The sequence below is a fragment of the Phalacrocorax aristotelis genome, unplaced genomic scaffold (assembly GCF_949628215.1).
Source record: "Phalacrocorax aristotelis unplaced genomic scaffold, bGulAri2.1 scaffold_60, whole genome shotgun sequence".
In the NCBI taxonomy this organism is placed as follows: domain Eukaryota; kingdom Metazoa; phylum Chordata; class Aves; order Suliformes; family Phalacrocoracidae; genus Phalacrocorax; species Phalacrocorax aristotelis.
The window spans coordinates 257663-266773 of NW_027441340.1; positions in this window are offsets into that span (position 1 = coordinate 257663).

The window sequence follows — 9111 nt, forward strand, 5'->3', positions numbered from 1 at the left end:
AGCTATTATATTTACACTTACACCTATTTAGGCTATTTACACTTACACAGAATATCTCTTTACACATACCTGTTTAGACTTCCATATTAACACGTACATAAAACAGCTATTTAGGCTAGCTATCTGCTTACTTACCCTTTGACACTTCAATCTTTTTCGACTTCTCTATTTAGACATCTACTTACAGTTATACCTCGGCTTATTTCACTCTATATAACCTCTATTTAGATTACACATCTACTTAGACTATGTAACACACACTAAGCGTAGATGCTCGCTCTAGTCAGACTTTCTTCTGCTTTGAATTCCTTCATCTATCCTTTTCACTTTAAACTCCTTTATTTTTTGATCTAGATATATAGACGGTCGAGTTACTTTTGTGTTTTAAAACCCTGCATCTCGATGCAGAATTTTTGTATCCCGAAATCCGTTATATAATATAGGAGAGATAAGTTCTTATCTCAAAATCCCTTTATGCATCTATAAATTAATATTACACATGTCAATATATATAAGAGGTTTTTGTAATAGCCCCCCTGAATTTTCAGGCATTTTGGGGCTGTAACCCCCCTTTTTGGGGGGGAACCCCTACATGACGCCCCCACTCACCTGTTCCTCTGACGCATTATCAGCTCCCCCAGTGACACCGGGGCACCCCACATGACATCATCACACCCCCCCCACGACTCCCCCAATTTTATTCACCCCCAAGAAGGGCACTAAACAAGGGAACCTGCTCCAACCTGCAGCTCATTACTTTAATAGTGCCATTTACAAAGGTACACGCACACCCCTCCCACACCCCCCAGAAAAGGGGGAGCTCTGCTAAAATCTAAAAGGTGGGGCAGCCCCCCAAACAGCTGCAGCCCCCCCAGCCCCTGTCCGCAGGCTGGCGCCTGCCCCACGGCAGAGCAGGAGCGTGCCAGAGGACGGTGTCACGTCTCTCTCGGGCTCCGCTCGGACATGTTCCCGCACTGGGACGGGCTCCCCGGGGTGACAAACAGCCCCGGTCCCTGGGGGCCCCGACTCTCCCCACCGGGCAGCCCTCGCGGCCGCACCTGCGGGGCACCCGCTGGAGACAGAGCCAGGAGCCTCCAGGCCGAGGGATGGCCCCTTACCTTCACCACGCTTAACGACCGGCAGGCATCTCTTGAGCATCACGAGACACTTAGACGACATCTGAAAAACAGAAATCCCAAACTATATTTCAGCACGTTAATAAAATAGCACAGAAGAAAATGGAGGAGCTCAGTCAGCATAAGGGGTAGGAAGGAAATTGAGCCGCAGCAAGATTCCAGGCAAACGGGTCACGTCAAAACACAACACATCCTTTAAAAGCTAGAGTGACTGGAACGCTTGAAAACGGTATTAAGACTAACCGATACCATTTTGAACAGATCCTTCGCGTAACACTGAACGCTCTGGCTGGTGCTGGAAAACGTCTCATCCCTTCCTTACGGCACCGCTGCGGGGAGATAACCCCGTGAGGCTGCGGGGCAAAGTTGTACCGGAACCGGAACCTCCGCTTACAGACCCACCGCAGCAGCTACAGCCCTCGCCCTGCCGCCGCACGTCTTGCTGCCTGGCTCCACGAAGCCTGAAGTGAAGCGTGTCAAACTTGAAAGAGTAACGTAAAAAATTAAGAATAAATCTCAGTAATTCACTTTGTGCTGAGAAGGCGGGCGCGTGTTTACGCACATCCAATATGAGCGTCTAGGCTCTAAAAGCTTTCCATTTTCCTTCTGCGTTCATTCAACTCGCACAGCCGTTCACGCCCGCCATAAGATTATCTATCTCCAAAATACACAGCAGCAACGTGACTGGGGGGTTTTGGCGTGTTACGGAGTCGGGAGGGACGTCCGCCCGGCTGCCCCGCCCAAGAGATGCTGCTGAACTGCCAGGGAAACGCGCGTCGAAAGCGAGACTGAAATAAAGTACTTAAGAGCGCTCCCTCAAAATACCGGCAGGAAACACCCCCCCACAACATTCAGTCGCCCCTCATTAAATATTTACAACAAATACCTACCTGCTTAAGTACACCTAACAAATCGTACCCTACATCTGCTTGGCAGTTACAGCTGAAAGAACGCAAGTCACGTCGTAAATCAGACGATGTTAGCTTTTTTTTAAACTTTCATTTATGACAGAAGAATCGGTGAGTGAAGAGATCCCCGATACAGTTTTACTTTTTTGGGGGGGGAAAAAAATAATACCACAACAAAAAACCACACAAATCAAATCCCCAGTGTTGCAATACACGGGGCTACCAAGAAGGACCGGCAGACCTGCTAATGCGTTCGGCTGTACCGAAGCATGCAGGCGAACCGCATTTTATGGTATCTCGACTGTTACAACTGAGAACCCAAGCACTACCAATGCCATCAACCTTTGGAGTATGTGCTGTGCTTGGATCTCCGCAAGGACCATGGATTTTTTTGTCTTTAAAAAAAAGCAATACTTTGCAAGTCTTGTGCTGATGAGTTCTGCTGACAAAGACACTGTCTCTAAGATGCACTCTGATGGCAAGTTCATAGAATGCAACCTCACTGAATAAGAAATATCTCAATTCTTCAAAATCTCTTCCTAACAAAAGTCACACTGTGGGGCTTTCAGATGGGTCAGATTATGCATCCTTTCACAACAAGAAACACACCAGCTAACCAGGATATTCTTGCAGTGGCCAGGTGCCTCTTCATCATGTAAAAAAGGAAAAAACCTAGAGCCAGCAATAAGTATCACACAGGTCAACACAGACCTCTTCCAGAGCACCCCCCTCATCAAAACGAACATGCCCATCGGCTCACCTGCTCTGCACAGATTCCAGCATCACACCCCGCTTCCGTCATCGCTTGTGGCACCAAACGTATCAACACACAGTAAACTACCGTTACGCTCGTGAGAAATCACCGCCCCGTGACTTCCTCATTACTACCCAGCTCACTTCTAATGCTCATACGCCGTTCCAAAGACGGCCCACGTGTTACCTACAAAACTGAAGAGCTCGACGACGGACCACAGCATTCTCTGGTCTTAGATGCTGGCCGCTGCCCCACCTTCTCAGACCTCTCATAGGCGTGCGGCAGCAGCACTCCGAGCCTGCCAGCGGCACCTGCAAAAAGCCAAGCGAAAAGGCACCTCCTGAGATGCTGCCCGATGCCACAGCCTGCCCGCACCGATCCCCGTCTCGCACCCCTTTCCCTCGACAGCCTCCCACCCGGCCTACGTCACTTGCAGCTGAACACGGCACCTCGCCCGCCGTCCGTAACACCCAAACGACACGCGTTGCTTATAACTTCACCAGCAACACAACACCTCAGAAAAGAGCTGCTACTTCAGCCCACCAATCACCACTCGCCTTGCTCGACTTGCCTCCTTTGCTCATTGCTACGCTACTTCAAAACCAAAACAAAAGACAAACGCAAGGAGCAATGGAGTCATAGAGGCATCGGTCACATCTTCCCTCTATATACACCACGCACCGACTCACCCGCTTACATCGGTCCCCTCAGTTCCCCTCCGTCGCCCTGCACGACTCGTCCCTCGGCATCTCCAAAACCAATACGAAACAAGTCGCCTGGTTGCACAGCAGTACCTTAACTGTTCCTGAACACCGACTATAACCTGCCATTAAAAACAAACATATGACATCAAACATGAAGCCCTACGCACGTACAAGCTTGAACACCCTGCAGAGGTAATCTGCTCAGCTGAACTCTAGCTGCCTCTCCCAGATAGCCATGGTCACGGCCTCCGAGCCCACAAAACGTCACGGTGATTACGGTCCTTGCCTGCTGAGGAGGGCCACTCCATCCGAGATGACGGTACCACCTTTCCCCCAACAGCCTTAGCACAGCAACAGATGAACCCTAAGCTCTCATCGCTGTGCCACCTACCCGACTCTACACGGCCAGCAAGGCGGCTCCGAGCCAAACTCACAAAACGCACACACCAACGCTATGAGAAACACTACAAACTGCGCGCCTCCAAGACGAGAGAACGCTCTCGGCAAACACAGAGACAACTGGACGGAAGAGCTCGTCCAGCAACAAGACCTGCAGAACCCTGACAGGGATGCAAGGAGGCCCTAACGAGATCCAAAATGATTAGAAGAGCGTCAGGGCCCGTGACAAGAAGTTCCTCTCAAAACTGAGAGGGAGGAGGCACAAGAAGCCCAGCTACAAGACCTAAGAACGTAAGGATGCAGGGAAGAAATCACGCTCCCTGAAAACAGACAGCGACAGAGCAGAGCTGTTCACGCATCTGGGAACGACGCCGCAGACGACAACTGCCCAGAAACTCCTCAAACATCAGAGCGATCCACGCTTTAAACTGTAACGCAAAAAGAAGCACCCGATGGGCGCCAGCCCCACAATTAGAACCTTGCCAGCCCCTAGGGATAGCGCTGTGCTCCTGAGAGCAAAGAGAACAAAGTCACCAGCCCCATGCGCCCCCTCACTGCGACCCAGCTCGCCTGAAATGCTCCTCAAATAGCCTTCGGTCGCATCTTCCCTTTAATCCCGCACACGGACCCGCTGCCTTAGTGTGCTCTACTCAGCTCTGCTCCATCACCCTGCACAGCTCCATCTTCATCCTCTGCAAGAACAGCATGATAGAACAAGTCACCTGGACGCACAGCAACAGCTTAACCATTCCACAGGTCTTGCTTCCACGTAGGAATACCATCTAGAGCCCAACTACTGCATGCCATTAAAGGAAATACCTTCAATCAAATGTTAAGCCCCACGCACGTACAAGCTTGAACAGCTGAGAGGTGCCCTCTGCTCAGCTAGCACTCTAGCTGCCTCTCCCAGGCAGCTACGGTCATCCCCTCGGCACCCACAAAACACCCCAGAAATTACCATCCTCGCCCGCTGCCAACGGCCACTTGCTCCGACGAGGGTTGTACGGGCGTTGCCAAAACAGTCTATGCATATTAACATTAACCATATACTCTTATTGCTATTCTTTCCTCCGCTCTACCATTGCTACACCCCCAGGCGGAGCAGCTCTGACACAGGCATCGACATGCATGGACCGACACCGCTCACAAATACTACAAGCGACGCGATCGAGGCACCTAAGAAAACTCTCACCGAGACGACGGACTTCCGGCCCAGAGATGCCACCGGGCGAGAAGATCTATACGGCAGCGAGGAAGAAGCTATAGCATCCGCAGAGAAGTCACCTACCATCATCACCTGCAATAAAACCATATACCCACAACTAGGACGACGTACGAGCGACAAGCCACTCTTAAAGACCTCAGAACGTTCAGGTGCAGGGAACAGGTCCCAGAAAAGGGCCCTGCGTATTCAGACTGCTCCTCAGCAGCAGTATCGAGGCCGCCTTAATCACCGCTGCAAAAAGATGACCTTCTATAAAGGTCTAATATTTCAGACACAAGACAAATCTATGCAGTAGACTTAAAATGCGAGAAAGGAAGCTCTCGGTTACCATTATGCCGATGAGCCAGGGCTTGCAAAACCCTCAATATTGCTACCTAGGTGCCTGCTCAGCACGGAGAACAACAGACACATCGAGACCCGAGTACAGTAAGGAACAAAGACAGACTACAAAATCCACACAACAGCACAAGCACAGGCAGGAACTCCCCTGCCTGGCAGATGCTTCTGTTTTGCAGAAAGGACACCACAACCTCTCTCGGCCCAAACATGTCCGGTCTCTGAACGGTACCCTCCGCTGATTTTACAACCCCTGCCTGCCCCACCTGCGCTTCCCCCAACCGACCGGCCACCCGCACAAAGACCGCATCGGCCCCTCAGCTTCCCTTCCAAATCTGGGGGCTCAAAAGCCATCCTTTAAAAAGGCCACACAGGCTACGTAGGATGGGGCTGCGGTCACACGGATACTCTTCATCTCCAAACGTGCGGTGCCATCACTCAGCATCGCACCACTCAACGCCGGCCACTTCCGCAACAACAGCCTCCTCGGAAGCGCCGTGAACTTCCGCTCCCCCACGCTCTAATGAGGCTGGATGTCGTGGCCGCCGCCACCTACGGTGCCTAGAGAACCAGAGAGACAAGGCGACCCCTGCGCCTGGAAGCGGCCGCCCGCTCACAAACAATTCCACACCTCAAAAATAACAGCTGCTACGGCTCCCTGTTCATCGCTCACCTTGCCCAACGAGCTCGGGGCAGACATCCCGCTTTGCATATAGTTTTGTGAGTCCCTTCATTAACTAGTCACATAGGTGCTCACACTGCACGACCCCTCCGTTGTCACGTGCTGACCTACCTTCTCACGATGCTCTGTTCGCCCCCTCCCTTCCGTGTCCGGCTCCCTACCGCGCATCTGCACCAACAGCCACATTCCAGACTCATCCTTTCCCCTACCGTGCCAACACGGCTCCGCTCACCTCCCAATCCGTGCCTCCCGGGTCAGTGGCCACGTCAGGTGCCTGCTCGCATTCTCGGTCCGTCCCCGATGGCTGGGGAACCGTCACCTTCAATGCCGGGCCCACTTCTGGGGAAATACGGAGAGGCACACAGATGTTGGACACTGCTTTCCAAAAGCAAGAGCTCACCACGCAAAACAAACTAACAAATCCTTTTGACCGACTTGTTCGGCAACACAGAGACCCCAAAGGCAGAAATCCCAGACGAGTGACCTCACAGCCCGCCCCGTCACAGCACACGACGCCATCTGCTCGCCTTTGCCGTCACGCCTCGCTCGACTGTCCTGCTTAACCCTCGACCTGTTACTTAAACTGCAAGAAAAAGTCAAACCACGCAACACACAAAAATCACAGTTCGTGTCAGATGACTCAAGCACAGGCAGACACCGATAGGGCAAATGCCAAAAGCAATACGGGAAGCAAACAGGCGTGGCTGGTGTAGCGACACACTCTCCCTTTGTAGGTAACTCACTCCTGAGCGACTCCACGAACAGCCGCGTGGAGAACCTCTCGGCAGACAGCACGCTCGAGTGGCCGTGCTGACACATACGGGGAAGGAGACTGGGCTACCGGAGGCTGCTTGCACACAGAACACGACCATTAGCTAACACTTAAACACCCCTTTCCCAACCATTCCCCGGTACCAAGACTTCAAAAACCCCTCCTCTCCTCCTGAACTGTCAGGGAAGGAACCTCACTCCTTCCCGACAGCTCCTGCCCTGTATTTGCACCCCTAAAGCCCCTCTGTCAGCCGCTCCTCGGGAGCCGCCCTTCCCACCTCTGCCCCGCGTTCTGCGAGCACCTCCCACCTTCCGGCTTCCCGCAGACTCCGTGCTCTCTACAGGCCCACAAAATAACAGAAGCCCTGATGCTTATAATCTACAAGGGACCTGCCACAAGCTGCAAAGGTTCTCGGGACAACGTGGTACTCTGCGGGCGATCGGGAAAGGCGACGAGCAGTCCCGTACACCGACACACACTATGCGTTACGTCCCTGCTGCTTTCTGAAGGAAGGCTAGAGCTCCATATACAGATGTGTACAACACACTCACCCTAACCCCTACCGCAGCATCTCACCATCAGTCCTATTGAGAGATAACGTCAACAACTTGCACAACACAGGCAAAACTGGTGGAAAAAATATAAGGTTCTACCTTCAGTCAAGTCAAAATTCCTGGAAAACAAGACAAAACAAACAAAAAACCTACCACACACAAAAAAACCCAACAAACCACAAACAAAAAAACCCAGACAAAACCATAACACCCCCACAAAACCAAATAATCCAAAACACACTATTAGACCATCTTGCTACCCCTGAACACCCAACAAAAACTTACTGACCCAAGGGAAAACAAAAGCTCGTACAAGTGTACTTCCTAATATATATCTGCTGCTCAACTTTGACTGCTCCTTAATCTCTTACCTCAACCAGAAACCTCCCCATCTCTGAATGTCAAAACACACCTACCCAAAGAGCTTAGACAGCTCAAAACCTGCAACCAACTCAAGGAACAGTACCAGAGAAGCCCAGGAGCAGAATGAGCCTCCTGAAAAAAGGCTGGGGCTCATCTACCCCAGCGGAATGGCAAAGCAGAACGAAATCTTTTAAGAACCCCTTCTCAAAAAATATCTCTGGTTATAAAGTAAATCATTTATTGTAAAGCCATCAACCATTCGGAGTCACCTCAACGCTCTCTCTCGCTCAGTCCCTTAACAGAACTAGATCAGTCTCAAAGGACAAAAAACACGAAAAGAAACGTGGAAATACACAAGCGTATCGGGAACCGTATGAAGCAGCTAAATTAACACCTCAGTAGCTGGGGCAAAACTAAATTGTAAAGGACAACAAAAAAACACCCCAGGAGACACATGGATAAAAACAGATGAAGGCTCTCTCTTCTCGCAGAAGCTCAAGAAGAGACCTGAGCCAACGGTACACAGCTCTGGGGTATCGGATACCGAAAAGAAACATACTCGAGACAGAAAACAGACTGCTGCGGAGCACAAAGGTGGCTTTGGCAAAGGTTCTGCCGGGACAAGAGTCACAGTTACAGGGAACGGACAGCGGCCGGCAGGGGAAACGCCGTCGGCGTGGAGGGGCCAGCGGGGGAAATGCCGCCCTCAGCTAACGCTGCGCTATCAAGCCTTAAGCGAAAACTGCAGAGTAGTTACAGGAGACGGGCATAAGATGGATGCTGAATATCACTTGATGGTCACAAAATCTCATGGGGATGGGCACCACGTAGCCTCACGGACACCCCTTAGACCCAAACGCTTAACGAAAGACGCTTCTTGCCAAAACACAAGCTCGACGAGGAAAAGCCAAAGCTGATGCGGGGGCAACTACTAAAATCTCAGTACGTGAGCAGGCATTACTTAAGATGGTGCGGTGGTTCTGCTGGGTCCGTCCAACCTGAGCAACGGGTTCTAACGCCTGTCCAGCAGCGTCCATGATCTCTCTCACGGCCTCCCACATCAGAAACCTCCCCTGCCCAGGACCGCGTTTTGCATGTTCCACCCCTCCCCATCCCCGCAATGAAAATCAAACACAACAAATAAGCAGTCTACTTCATCTTCTTGGCCTCCAAAAGAAGCTTCCTTCCTCTGCTGAGCGTCGACACCAACATCCTCGTGCCGTTCCTCAAAAGCAAGCTGGTCCTCGGGTGCCCGTACTGCCAAAAGAAGACAAAACG